This window comes from Somniosus microcephalus, chromosome 5, assembly GCF_052327205.1.
Source record: "Somniosus microcephalus isolate GS21.2 chromosome 5, FLI_Smic_1.0, whole genome shotgun sequence".
NCBI lineage: Eukaryota > Metazoa > Chordata > Chondrichthyes > Squaliformes > Somniosidae > Somniosus > Somniosus microcephalus.
The window spans coordinates 133,938,173-133,951,421 of NC_140991.1; positions in this window are offsets into that span (position 1 = coordinate 133,938,173).

A 13,249-nucleotide genomic window follows, 5' to 3' on the forward strand; every position below is an offset into this window, starting at 1 on the left:
AAAGAACGGCCTGAGAGCGGACCAGAATTAAAGCAGCGGCAGCGGCGAGAGGATAAAGAGCGGCCCGAGAGCGGGCCTGAATTAAAGCAGCGGCAGCGGCGAGAGGATAAAGAGTGGCCCGAGAGCGGACCTGAATTAAAGCAGCAGCAACACCGAGAGGATAAAGAGCGGCCCGAGAGCAGACCTGAATTAAAGCAACGGCAGTGGCAGCGGCGAGAGGATAAAGAGCGGCCTGAGAGCGGACCTGAAATAAAGCAGCGGCGAGAGGATTAAAGCAGCTCGAGAGCGGACCTGAAATAAAGCAGCGGCAGCAGCAAGAGGATAAAGAGTGGCCCGAGAGCGGACCTGAAATAAAACAGCAGCAGAGGTGAGAGGATAAAGAGCGGCCCGAGTGCGGACCTGAAATAAAGCAGTGGCAGCAGCGAGAGGATAAAGAGTGGCCCGAGAGCAGACCTGAATTAAAGCAGCGGCAGCGGCGGGAGGATAAAGAGCGGCCCGAGAGCGGACCTGAATTAAAGCAGCGACAGCGGCGAGAGGATAAAGAGTGGCCCGAGTGCGGACCTGAATTAAAGCAGCGGCAGCGGCGGGAGGATAAAGAGCGGCCCAAGAGCGATCCTGAATTAAAGCAGCGGCAGCAGCGAGGCACTGATTCAAAAACAACAAAGAGCTGAGAAAGTGTAAATTGCTAGGACTTATTAAATTGTCCCAAACTCCTCCATCACCATCCGTGGGTAAGTCCTATCCCACCGGCAGGACACACCCAATAGGGGTGGCGGCACAGTGGTATACAGTCAGGAAGGAGTGGCCCTGGGAGTCCTTCAAATTGACTCCGGACTCCATGAAGTCTCACGGCTTCAGATCAAGCATGGGCAAGGAAACCTCCTGTTGATTAACACCTACTGCCCTCCCTCAGCTGATGAATCAGTCCTCCTCCATGTTGAACACCACTTGGAAGAAGCACTGAGTAGCAAGGGCACAGAATGTACTCTGGGTGGGGGACTTCAATGTCCATCACCAAGAGTGGCTCGGTAGCACCACTACTGACTGAGCTAGCCGGGTCCTGAAGGACATAGTTACCAGTCTGGGCATGCGGCAGGTGGTGAGAGAACCAACACGAGGGAAAAACCTACTTGACCTCGTCCTCACCAATGTACCTGTCACAGATGAATCTGTCCATGACAGTATTGGTAGCAGTGACCACCGCACAGTCATTGTGGAGACGAAGTCCCATCTTCACACTAAGGGCACCCTCCATTGTGTTGTGTGGCATTACCACCGTGCTAAATGGGATAAATTCAAACAGCAGAATTGTATTCCACCACAATCTGTAACTTCATGGCTTGGCATATCCCTCACTTTACCATTACCATCAAGCCAGGGGACCAGCACTGGGTCACTAAGGAGTGTAGAAGAGCATGCCAGGAGCAGCACCAGGTGTACCTAAAAATGAGGTGCCAACCTGGGGAAACGGCAACACAGGACTACATGCATGCTAAAAAGCGGAAACAGCATGCCATAGACAGGGCTAAGCAAGTCCAAAAACAATGGATCAGATCAAAGCTCTGCAGTCCTGCTACATCAAGTCGTGAATGGTGGTGGACCATTAAACAACTAACGGGAGGAGGAGGCTCCATGAATATCCCCATCCTCAATGATGGTGGAGCCTAGCACGTGAGTGCAAAAGACAAGGCTGAAGCTTTTGCAACCATCTTCAGCCAGAAGTGCCGAGTGGATGATCTATATCGGCCTATTCCTGAGGTCCCCACCATCACAGAAGCCAGTTTTCAGCCAATTCGATTCACTCCATGTGATATCAAGAAACGGCTGAGTGCACTGTGATGTAAAAAGGAGTCTCACACATCAAGGAACTTTAAAGTAAGCTTTAAGCAACTTATAATTATACTATATACAAGAGCGGTCTTCACCATGCTTCTAGGAGAAGCCCTTTTACCATACTGAGCAGTTCAGTATTTATACTAGTCCAAACACAGGAAGTGACGTATGTACAGGAAGTGATGTATGCACAAAGTTCACAGTTCACAGTTCACAGGAAGTGATGTGCACATAACTTCATCCGGAAGTTATTTATTATTATTACATTCTTCCCTCCTGCGAGATTAGAAGGCTGTGGTCTTCCTTTTATTCCGCAGCCGCCGAACGAGGAAGAGTTGCACCCGTTTGGGTTCCCGTCGTAGAGGGTCTCTGGTCCGCTTACATGCTGTTGGCCATTGGTCAGAGTCTGTGTGGCCTGGATTAACCTGCGAAGGGTCGGGGAGATCATGGCTTCGTGTACGAGCCCCAATAGGTGCAGAGTTGGTCTGTCTCTGTTCAGAGGGAGGTGCAGAGCTGGTCTGTGGTGGATCAGTACTTTGGTGCGCGGTACTGGGAGGGTCGCAACTTTGAGTATGGGGTTCTACCGGCACCAAGCTAGTTGGTGTCAGATCAGGATCCTGGAGAGGGGTACCCGGTAGGTTCCAAGAGGCTCCTGGTAAAATACCATCACTCGATGTCCCACTAGGTCCTGGTGGGCAGGGAGCCAGATCCCGTAATGATATGGTAGATTCTCGGCCGTCGGGATATCGTATGTATGCATAGGTGGGGTTGGCATCGGTTAGTTCGACCTCGTCTACGAGAGGGTCATTTTTAGACGTCCGAACATATCTTCAGAGTAGTACAGGTCCAGGAGTAGTTAGCCATGATGGGAGGGATGTCCCATAAGATGAGCGACGCTGGAATCCAAAGAACCGCTCATGAGGTGTAGTATTTATGGCTGTAGAAAGAAGGGACCGTATAGAGTGCAATGCATCCGGAAGCACTGCTCCCCATTGCTGGTTTGGTAGGCCCCGAGATCTTAAAGCAAGATGTACGGAATTCCAGATGATACCGTTATACCTCTCTACCTGCCCATTTCCGATGGGATGATATGGCGTCGTTTTGCTTGTAGCAATTCCCCGTTCTGAGAGGTAGTCCTTGAGTTCCCTTGACATAAAGGATGGACCCCGATCCGAGTGAATGTAAGCCGCCATGCCACAGAGAGAAAATACCTGCTCAAGGCAGCAGATTACTGTGGACGCCAGCATATTGGAGCAGGGGAAGGCAAACGGAAAACGTGAATATTCATCAATCATGGTGAGCAAATATGTGTTCCGAGTTGAAGAGGGCACTGGGCCCTTAAAATCGATGCTAAGTCGTTGCATCGGTTGGGTTGCGTGTATGAGCATACCATCTGAGGGGCGGAAGAACTGAGGTTTTAATTCTGCACAAAGCCGGCATTCTGAGCACATTTTCTTTACATCTCCAGTAGAAAAAGGGAGATTCCGTGATCGTACGAAATGTAGCATGCGCGTAACGCCAGGATGACACAATCCATTATGGACATCTATGAGAGTAGAGGACAACATAGTGGAGCAGAATGCTCGTGTGAGGGTATCCGGGGCCACATTCTCCTTGCCAGGTCGATAGTGAATGGTGTAACCAAAAGAGGCCAGTTCCATCCTCCAAAGCTATATTTTATTATTCTTAATTTTGGTTCGTTTTCGATTATCGAGCATGAAGGCGACTGATCGCTGGTCCGTGATTAATGTAAAGTGCTGGCGAGCTAGGAAATGGTTCCACTTCCGTACCGCCTCTATGATGGCTGTGGCTTCCTTCTCAACCGGAGGATAATGTAGCTCGGCACCTTGTAAGGTCCTGGACATAAATGCTACAGGACGACCTTCCTGATTTAGAGTAGCCGAGATCGCCACCTCCGAGGCATCACATTCGACTATGAAAGGGAGATTCTCATCGATGGAGTGAAGAGCCGCTTTCTCCAACTGTTTTTTGAGAAGGTTAAAGGCTGCAACAGCCGCTGTTTCCAATGGAAATGATCTAGCATGCAGCAAGGGTTGGATTTTGTCTGAAAAATGAGGAATCCATTTAGCGTAGTATGCAAACAGACCGAGAGCCCGACGTAAAGAAGCCGGATTCTTAGGTGACGGGAGCTCTTGGAGCGGGCGAAGTCTTTCTGGGTCTGGCTTAATGATACCATTGCCTACGCAGTAGCCAAGGATGTTGATGGTCGGTTGCGACTCAACTGATTTAGATTCATTCAAAGTTAAGTTACGGTGATGAAGGGCATCCCGAAATTTTTGGAGGTTGGCGTCGTGTTCCTGTTGATCGTGACCTGCAATAGTAATGTTATCAAGATAGGGAAAAGTGTCCCTTAAGTTTTCCTGCTTAACCAGGCCATCCATTGCCCGTTGGAAGACAGCCACTCCATTAGTAACCCCGAATGGGAGGCGACGAAATTGGTACAGCCGTCCATTAGCCTCAAAGGCCGTGTACTGCTTATCTGAGACCTTCAAGGGTACCTGATGATAGGCACTTTTTAAATCATAAGTTGAGAACACTTTGTATTCGGCCAGTTTATTAACCATATCATCAATGCATGGCAATGGGTAGGCGTCCAAGTCAGTATATTGATTGATGGTTTGCGAATAATCAATGCATAGTCATTGTTTGTGAGGTTTTAGAGGGTTCTTGACGATGACGACTTGAGCCCGCCAGGGCGACGAACATGGTTCGATGATATCCTCTGCTAAAAGTCGAGAGATTTCAGCCTCAATAAAAGATTGGTCTTCCTGACTAAAGCGCCGCGATTTCGTTATTATTGGTTTGCATCGAGGAGGAATACTGGCAAATAATGAGGGTTCATCAAGTGAAGCTGCTGATAATGCACAAAACGGTAATTTAGACAGTATATTAGAAATAGTAAGTCCAGGTTTGGATCCGCCGAACTCAATGGTGAGTTTCTTATGCTGTTTTTGAAAATCCAGCCCTAAGATGAGATCACTACATAAGTCCTTGAGCACCGAAAGTCAGGTGGAGGGATACATGCGACCATTAAGTGTCATCATATCAATAATACAAAAGCCGGAGATTCTGGTATTAAGTGATGACTGAGCCATCGCAATTGCCTGGTCCGATGGGAAGATATGTAGTTTCAATTTCGCAACAATCTGTTCTCTAATGAAACTATCAGTACTTCCTGAGTCAATTAAGGCATCTAAGGTATGCCCATTAATTGAAACTTTTGTAGCTGCATGAAACAGGTTCTGTGGGCAAGCAGCTGTAATTGGTGTGGTTGCACAGAGAGTGGCTGAAACTCTAGGTGTGCTTCTTTGGGAGACAGCTCGAGAGGAAGCTTGATAGGTCCTAGCCGGAGCATCTTGATAGGCCCTAATTGGGACAGTTCAGTAGGCCTTAGCTGGATAGGCCCTCGTAGAGGCTGTTGATTGGCAAACTTTTGCAAAGTGTCCCTTTTTATCGCAATGACTGCAGATCGCATTGCGAGCAGGGCAGAATTTCCTAGGGTGAAAAGAATCTCCACAAAAGTAGCATTCCTTCCAAGATTGCCAAGAGGCTGCTAAAGTGGAGTCATCCTCCTCTTCTTCATCAGAATTATCATCAGGATTAGATTCCTCCATGATAGGGTTCACCTGAGGCCACTTGAATCGTCTGGTTGCAGTTACAGCAGCAGATCGAGATCTGGGCAGCTGATAGAGGTCTGCATTTTTCTTTGCCAAATCCAGAGAACAAGCCAGGTCAAAAGCCTTTTGTAGCTCAAGTGTTTTACTTTCTAGTAGACGCTGGCGTATAAATGGAGAGGCAATCCCGCAGATGAAAGCATCACGAATCATTTCTTCGCGGTACAGCTCAGCCGAGGCTGCCTGAAAGTTACAATCTATGCTGAGCCTGTGAAGTTCTTGAAGGAATTCGTTAATTGATTCCCCTGGCCCTTGTTGGGCTGTGGCCAGTAGATGTCTAGCATAGACCTCATTTGCGGTCCTATAAATGAGAAAAAAAATGAATAACTTAAACTAGATAAAATAATCAAACAATAAAACTAAAATATCGATTGAATAGTAGCTTCAACTAATTAATTAATAAATAAAACAAGGTTAGAGATGGCAGGACAGGTGGTGTGTCGTAACTGCAGCATGTGGGAGTCTGTGGAGAGCATCGCGATCCCGAGCAACCGCATCTGCAGTAAGAGTCTTCAACTCGAGGAACTTTGGCTCAGAATTGTTGAGCTGGAGTACGAGATGCAGACATTGCGATGCATCAGGGAAGAACATAAGAACATATGAACATAAGAAATAGGAGCAGGAGTAGGCCAATCGGCCCCTCGAGCCTGCTCCGCCATTCAATAAGATCATGGCTAATCTGATCCTAACCGCCAATCTACTATCACAGAACCATCTCCTGAATCTAGCAGAATTAGACACACGAAATAGGAGCAGGATCAGGCTACACGGCCCCTGGGCCTGCTCCGCTACCCACAGGGCCATGACCGATCCGAACCTAGACTCATGTCCAAATTCCTGCCCGCTCCCCGTAACCCTTAATTCCCTTTACTTCTAGGAAACTGTCTATTTCTGTTTTAAATTTATGTAATGATGTAGCTTCTACAGCTTTTTGGGGCAGCATATTCCATGGACCTACCACCCTCTGAGTGAAGTAGTTCCTCCTCATCTCAGTTTTGAAAGAGCAGCCCCTTATTCTAAGACTATGCCCCCTAGTTCTAGTTTCACCCATCATCGGGAACATCTTCCCCGCATCCACCCGATCCAACCCCTTCACAATCTTATATGTTTCAATAAGATCGCCTCTCATTCTTCTGAACTCCAATGAGTAGAGTCCCAATCTACTCAACCTCTCCTCATATGTCCATCCCCTCATCCCCGGGATTAACCGAGTGAACCTTCTTTGTACTGACTCGAGAGCAAGTATGTCCTTTCTCAAGTATGGACACCAAAACTGTATGCAGTATTCCAGGTGCGGTCTCACCAATACCTTGTACAACTGAAGCAATACCTCCCTATTTTTATATTCTATCCCCCTAGCAATGAAAGCCAACATTCCATTGGCCTTCTTAATCACTTGCTGCACCTGCATACTAACCTTTTGAGTTTCGTGCACCAGGACCCCCAGATCCCTTTGTACTTCAGTACTTTCCAGTTTCTTGCCATTAAGATAATAACTTGCTCTACGATTTTTCCTGCCAAAGTGCATAACCTCACACTTTCCAGTATTGTATTCCATCTGCCAAATCTCTGCCCACTTACATAGAAACATAGAAGATAGGAGCAGGAGTAGGCCATTCGGCCCTTCGAGCCTGCTGCGCCATTCAACGAGATCATGGCTGATCATCCAAACCCTAGCACCCGGTCCCTACACCGACAGCCATCCCACCCAAGCCCTATCCCTGTAACCCCACGTATTTAATCCCCCCTAACACTAAGGGCCAATTTTTATCATGGCCAATCAACCTAACGTGCACATCTTTGGACTGTGGGAGGAAACCGGAGCACCCGGAGGAAACCCACGCAAACACGGGGAGAATGTGCAAACTCCACACAGACAGTCACCCGAGGCCGGATTTGAACCCGGGTCCCTGGCGCTGTGAGGCAACAGTGCTAACCACTATGCCACCGTGCTGCCTTGTCTATGTTACTTAGCCTGTCTATGTCCCCTTGCAGGTTGTTTATGTCCTCCTCACTCACTACTTTCCCTCCCATCTTAGTATCATCTGCAAACTTTGATATGTTACACTCGGTCCCCTCCTCCAAATCGTTAATATAGATTGTAAAGAGTTGGGGACCCAGCACTGACCCCTGCGGAACACCACTCGTTACTGATTGCCAGTCTGAGAATGAACCATTTATCCCAACTCTCTGCCTTCTGTTCGATAGCCAATCCTCTATCCATGCCAGAATATTACCCCCAATCCCGTGATTTTTTTTATCTTAAGCAATAATCTTTAGTGTGGCACCTTGTCAAATGCCTTTTGGAAGTCTAAATACACTACGTCCACTGGTTCCCCTTTATCCACCCTATATGTTACTTCCTCAAAGAACTCCAGCAAATTTGTCAAACATGACTTCCCCTTCATAAAACCATGCTGACTTTTTCCTATTAAATTATGATTATCCAAATGTCCTGTTACTGTCTCCTTAATAATGGACTCCAAAATTTTACCTACCACAGATGTTAGGCTAACCGGTCTATAGTTTCCAGCCTTCTGTCTACTGCCCTTTTTAAATAAGGAGATAGTTACCTGGACACTTTGTTCCAGGAGGCAGTCACACCCTTTAGATTAAGTAGTACTTTAGAGTTTGTCAGTGGTCAAGGACAGCAGGTTGTGACTGCGCGTCTGGCAGCTATGGGGACCCAGGATGTAGTGATGGAGGAGCTTCAGCCCTTGACCTTGTCCAACAGTTACGAGGTACTTGCTACCTGTATGGATGAAGAAAAGGACTGCAGGGAGGATGGGCAAACTGACCATGGTACAGGGGGTCATCCAAGTGGGAGGAGAAGGAAAGAATGTGGTAGTGGTAGGGGACAGTACAGTCAGGGGGATAGATACTATTCTCTGCAGCCGTGAAAGAGAGTCTTGAAGGCTGTGTCGCCTGTCCAGTGCCAGTGTTAAGGATATCTCCTTGTGGCTGGAGAAGAACTTGGAGTGGGAGGAGGAGGATCCACTTGTCGTGGTCCATGTAGGAACCAACGACATAGGTAGAACTAAGAATGAGGTTCTACTGACAGTGTTTGAGGAGCTAGAGTCTAAATTAATAAGCAGAACCTTAAGGGTAATAATCTGTGGATTACTACCTGAGCCACACACAAATTGGCATAGGGTCAAGCAGCTCAAAGAGTTAAATGCATGGCTCAAAGAGTGGTGTGGGAAGAAGGGGTTTCAATGCATGGGGCACTGGCACCAGTACTGGGGAAAGAGGGAGCTGTTCCGTCGGGATGGGCTCCACTTAAACTGGGCTGGGACCAGCATCCTGGTGAATCGAATAACTGGGGCTATAGGTAGGGCTCTAAGCTAAAAAAAATTGATGGGGGGAGAGGTCATGTGAAGGGAAATTTAGAAATCTAAAGAGAAAGGCCAAGGCAATAGAGCAGTGTAGCGATTTGGGTAAAAATAAGCAGAGTGTGACAGGAAGGGACAGAAAGTTTAATGGTAGCAGTGCAGCAGAGAATAAGGTCAAAGCAGGGAATAATGGTAAAAGATTTAAATTAAAGGCTCTTTATCTGAATGCATGAAGCATTCGTAACAAGATAGATGAACTAATGGCACAAATAGAGATAAATGGGTTTGATCTAATAGCCATTACAGAGACTTGGTTGCAAGGTGACCAAGGTTGGGAACTAAATGTTCCAGGGTACTTGATGTTTCAAAAAGACAGGCAAAATGGAAAAGGAGGGTGGGGTAGCGCTGATAATATAGGATGACATAAGGACATTAGAGAGAAAGGATCTCGGCTCAGAAGATCAGGAAGTAGAATCAGTATGGGTGGAGATAAGGAATAACAAGGGGCAGAAAACACTGGTGGGAGTAGTATATAGGCCCCCCAACAGTAGCTATACCATTGGACAGAATATTAATCAAGAAATAGTAGGAGCTTGTAACAAAGGTAATGCAATAATCGTGGAGGACTTTTACCTTCAAATAGACTGGACAAATCAAATTGGCAAAGGTAGTCTGGAGGACGAGTTCATGGAATGCATTCGGGATAGTTTCCTAGAACAATATGTCATGGAACCAAGCAGGGAACAGGCTATTTTAGATCTTGTATTGTGTAACGAGACAGGGTTAATTAGCAATCTCATAGTAAAGGACCCTCTGGGGCAGAGTGATCATAATATGACAGAATTTCACATTAAGTTTGAGAGTGACTTGCGTAAGTCCGAAGCTAAAGTCTTAAATGTAAATAAAGCCAATTACATAGCTTTGAGGGACAAGTTGGCTAAGGTAGATTGGAAAAATAGATCAAAAGGTATGGTGGTAGATAAGCAGTGGCTTGCATTTAAAGAAATACTTCATAATTCTCAACAAATATATATTCCATTGAGAAGCAAAAACTCCACAGGAAAGGTGGTCTGCCTGTAGGATAGCATTAGATTGAAAGAAGAAGCTTATAATGTTGCAAAGAATGGTAGTAAGCCTGAGGATTGGGAGAGTTTCAGAAGCCAGCAAAGGATGACCAAACAATTGATAAAAATGGAAAAATAGAACATGAGAGAAAACTAGCAAGAAATATAAAAACAGATTGTAAGAGCTTCTACAAGTATGTAAAAAGGAAGAGAGTAGCAAAAGTAAATGTTGGTCCCTTAGAGGCTGAGACAGGAGAATAAGGAAATGGCAGAAACGTTAAACAAATATTTTGGGCAGGATTTTCATTGGGCCGTGGAGGTGGGATTAGAGGCATGTTGGGTGTTAAAATCCTGAAATCGGGGGGTCCTGACCCCATCCTGCCCCCAACCCGCCTCCATGCCAGTTTCAAAGGAGGCGGGTACCCGACCCGCACTGGGACCCACCTCCCAGAGGCGGGAAGGGGATTGGTGCCAATTAGCTGCCTGTTAACAGATAGTTAACAGGCAGTTTTTAGCCTAATCCCTATTTTTAATGTTGAAATGTGGGATTCCTGACGGCTCCAAACCATGCCAAGTTAGAGGAGGCGGACCGTCTGGATGAAGGTCTTGGAGGAGTCGAGATGTCCAGTGTTCAGGTGAGTGATGGGTGCATGAGTGCAAAGGTAAGTGTGTTTGGTGTGTGTAAAGTGTTTAAAGAAGTTTTACATACCTTTACTTACCTTTACAGCCTTCCTTCCTTCAGGTCTCGGGTATCCCTCATCTCACCGGCACAGAAAGCAGAATGGCTGCGAGCTGTCAAAAATTGCTGCATTCAGCTTTCGGTTCCGGGGAGATCTCTAAATCATCCTGACAGGAAGAAATTAACTTAGAATACAGATTGTCAGTGTTTGACAGCTTCAAACAGCTGTGAAACGCTGATATTTCATCTGTCAAAAGGTCTTGTCAGGTGAAATATCAATCTGTGACGTCACCTGTTGCCAGGTGGCCCTTAATTGGCCTGCTGAGTCCACTCGGCAGGCTCAACAAGATCAATCAAGTGAAAATCGCGTGGGTTGGCTAGAACTCAATGGAGGCAGGACTACAACCCCCAAAGTTGTAGTCCCGCCTCCTACCCGACTTCTCAATGAAAATCCAGCCCTTTGTATCTGTCTTCACAGTAGAAGACACAAAAAGCATACCAAAAATGGTGGGGAACCAATGGTCTAATGAGGGTGAGGAACTTAACGTAATTAATATAAGTAGAGAAAAAGTACTAGAGAAACTAATGGGATTAAAAGCCGACCTGCAGAGATAGTGAATGCATTGGTTCCGATCTTCCAAAATTCCCTATATTCTGGAATGGTCCCATCAGATTGGAAGGTAGCAAATGTAATACCACTATTCAAGAAAGGAGGGAGCGAGAAAACAGGGAACTATAGGCCAGTTAGCCTGACATCATTCGATGGGAAAATGCTGGAATCCATTGTTAGGGAAGTGGGATCAGGGAACTTAGAAAATCATAACATGATTAGGCAGAGTCAACACGGTTTTATGAAAGGGAAATCATGTTTGACAAATTTATTCGTGTTTTTTGGGGATGTAACTAGCAGGGTAGATAAAGGGGAACCAGTGGATGTCGTATATTTGGATTTCCAAAAGGCATTCGATAAGGTGCCACATAAAAGGTTATTACACAAGATAATGGCTGATGGGGTTGGGGGTAATATAGTAGCATGGACAGAGGATTGGTTAAAGGAAAGAAAACAGAGAGTAGGGATAAACGGGTCTTTTTCAGGTTGGCAGGTTGTAACTAGTGGGGTACCGCAAGGATCAGTGCTGGGGCCTCAGCTATTTACAATCTATATTAATGACCTAGATGAAGGGACCGAGTGTAATGTATCCAAGTTTGCTGACGATACAAAGCTAGGTGGGACAGTAAGCTGTGAGGAGAACACAAAGGGCTCGATTTTGCCAGGCCCGAGGAGGCGGGATTGGAGGCGTGTGAGGTGTTAAGATCGCAAAAACTGGAGAGCGGGCCCGATCCCGCCTCCATCCCGCCTCTGAGCAATTTTCCCACATGCGAGTTCTCTGACCCCATCGCCATCCCGCCTCCAAGAGGCGTGATAGGCCCTTAAGGCCCTTAACAACCAGTTAAGTGCCTCCATAATCCCATTTTGAGAGGCCTTTCTGATTTAACAATTTCCCACATGCTGCACGCCTCCTCTGAAACACGCCAGTGAAACCTGGCGGCAGCGCAAGTGGATTGCTTACTAACAGCTGCAGCTCCACCATTACAAAGGAGTTTTCACCAATCATCATTTGCAGGTGGCAGAACTTTGTTGTCTCAGGTCTGGGGGAACTTTTAACAGGCCTACTCATTATTATGGAAGTTTGGAGCCTGACACCCATCCCCAGTGTGACCTCTTGGGAAACCCCTCTCCCCACCTTGAATGAGCGCTTCCTCAACTGAGGTATATACCAGAAGAATGGGAACCATTTATTTCCTTTCCTCCTGGACATCAGATTCGGACGAAGACCAGCCGCGGCAGCAGCAGAACCCTGAACAACCGCAGCACCAACTGCAGGAGCAACAGCAGGAGCTCCAAGCTGCTGCTCACCCACCTGAAGCTGCACAGGCCAGAAGGCGCCAGTGCATGGAAGCCCGTCGGCGCAGGAGATTCCCCCCAAACAGGGTCTACAGACAGAGGATGAGCTACCTCAACATGACTGAGCAGCAGTGCCAAAGGAGGCTCAGACATTCGCAAGAGGTAGTGGGTGACATCTGCGCAATGCTGCAGCAAGACCTGCACCCCAGAGGAGCAGGTGGACACCCCTTATCAGTGGCCATCAAAGTCACCACCACACTCAACTTTTTTGCTTCAGGCTCATTCCAGGGATCAGCAGCAGACATCAGCGGCGTCTCCCAGGCGGCTGTACACACTTGCATCACGCAGGTAACCGATGCCCTCTTTGCCATCGTGCAAAATGACATCCATTTCTCCAAGGATCAAGCCAGTGTAACTGCGTGTTTGGTTGGGTTTGACAATCTGGCAGGCTTTCCAAGGGTGCAGGGCATCGTTGACTGCACACGTGGCCCTTAAGGCGCCCCATCACAATCCACGTATTTTTGTCAACTGCAAGGGCATCCACTCCCTCAATGTACAGCTGGTGTGTGACCACAAGAAGGACATTTTGCATGTTTGTGCCAAGTACCCTGGCAGTTGCCATGACTCCTTTTTGCCATGACTCTTTCATCCTGTGCCAGTCTAGAGTGCCTCCACTCTTCAGTCCGCCAGACCAACTTAACGGATGGCTACTTGGAGACAAGAGCTATCCCCTGAAGGCA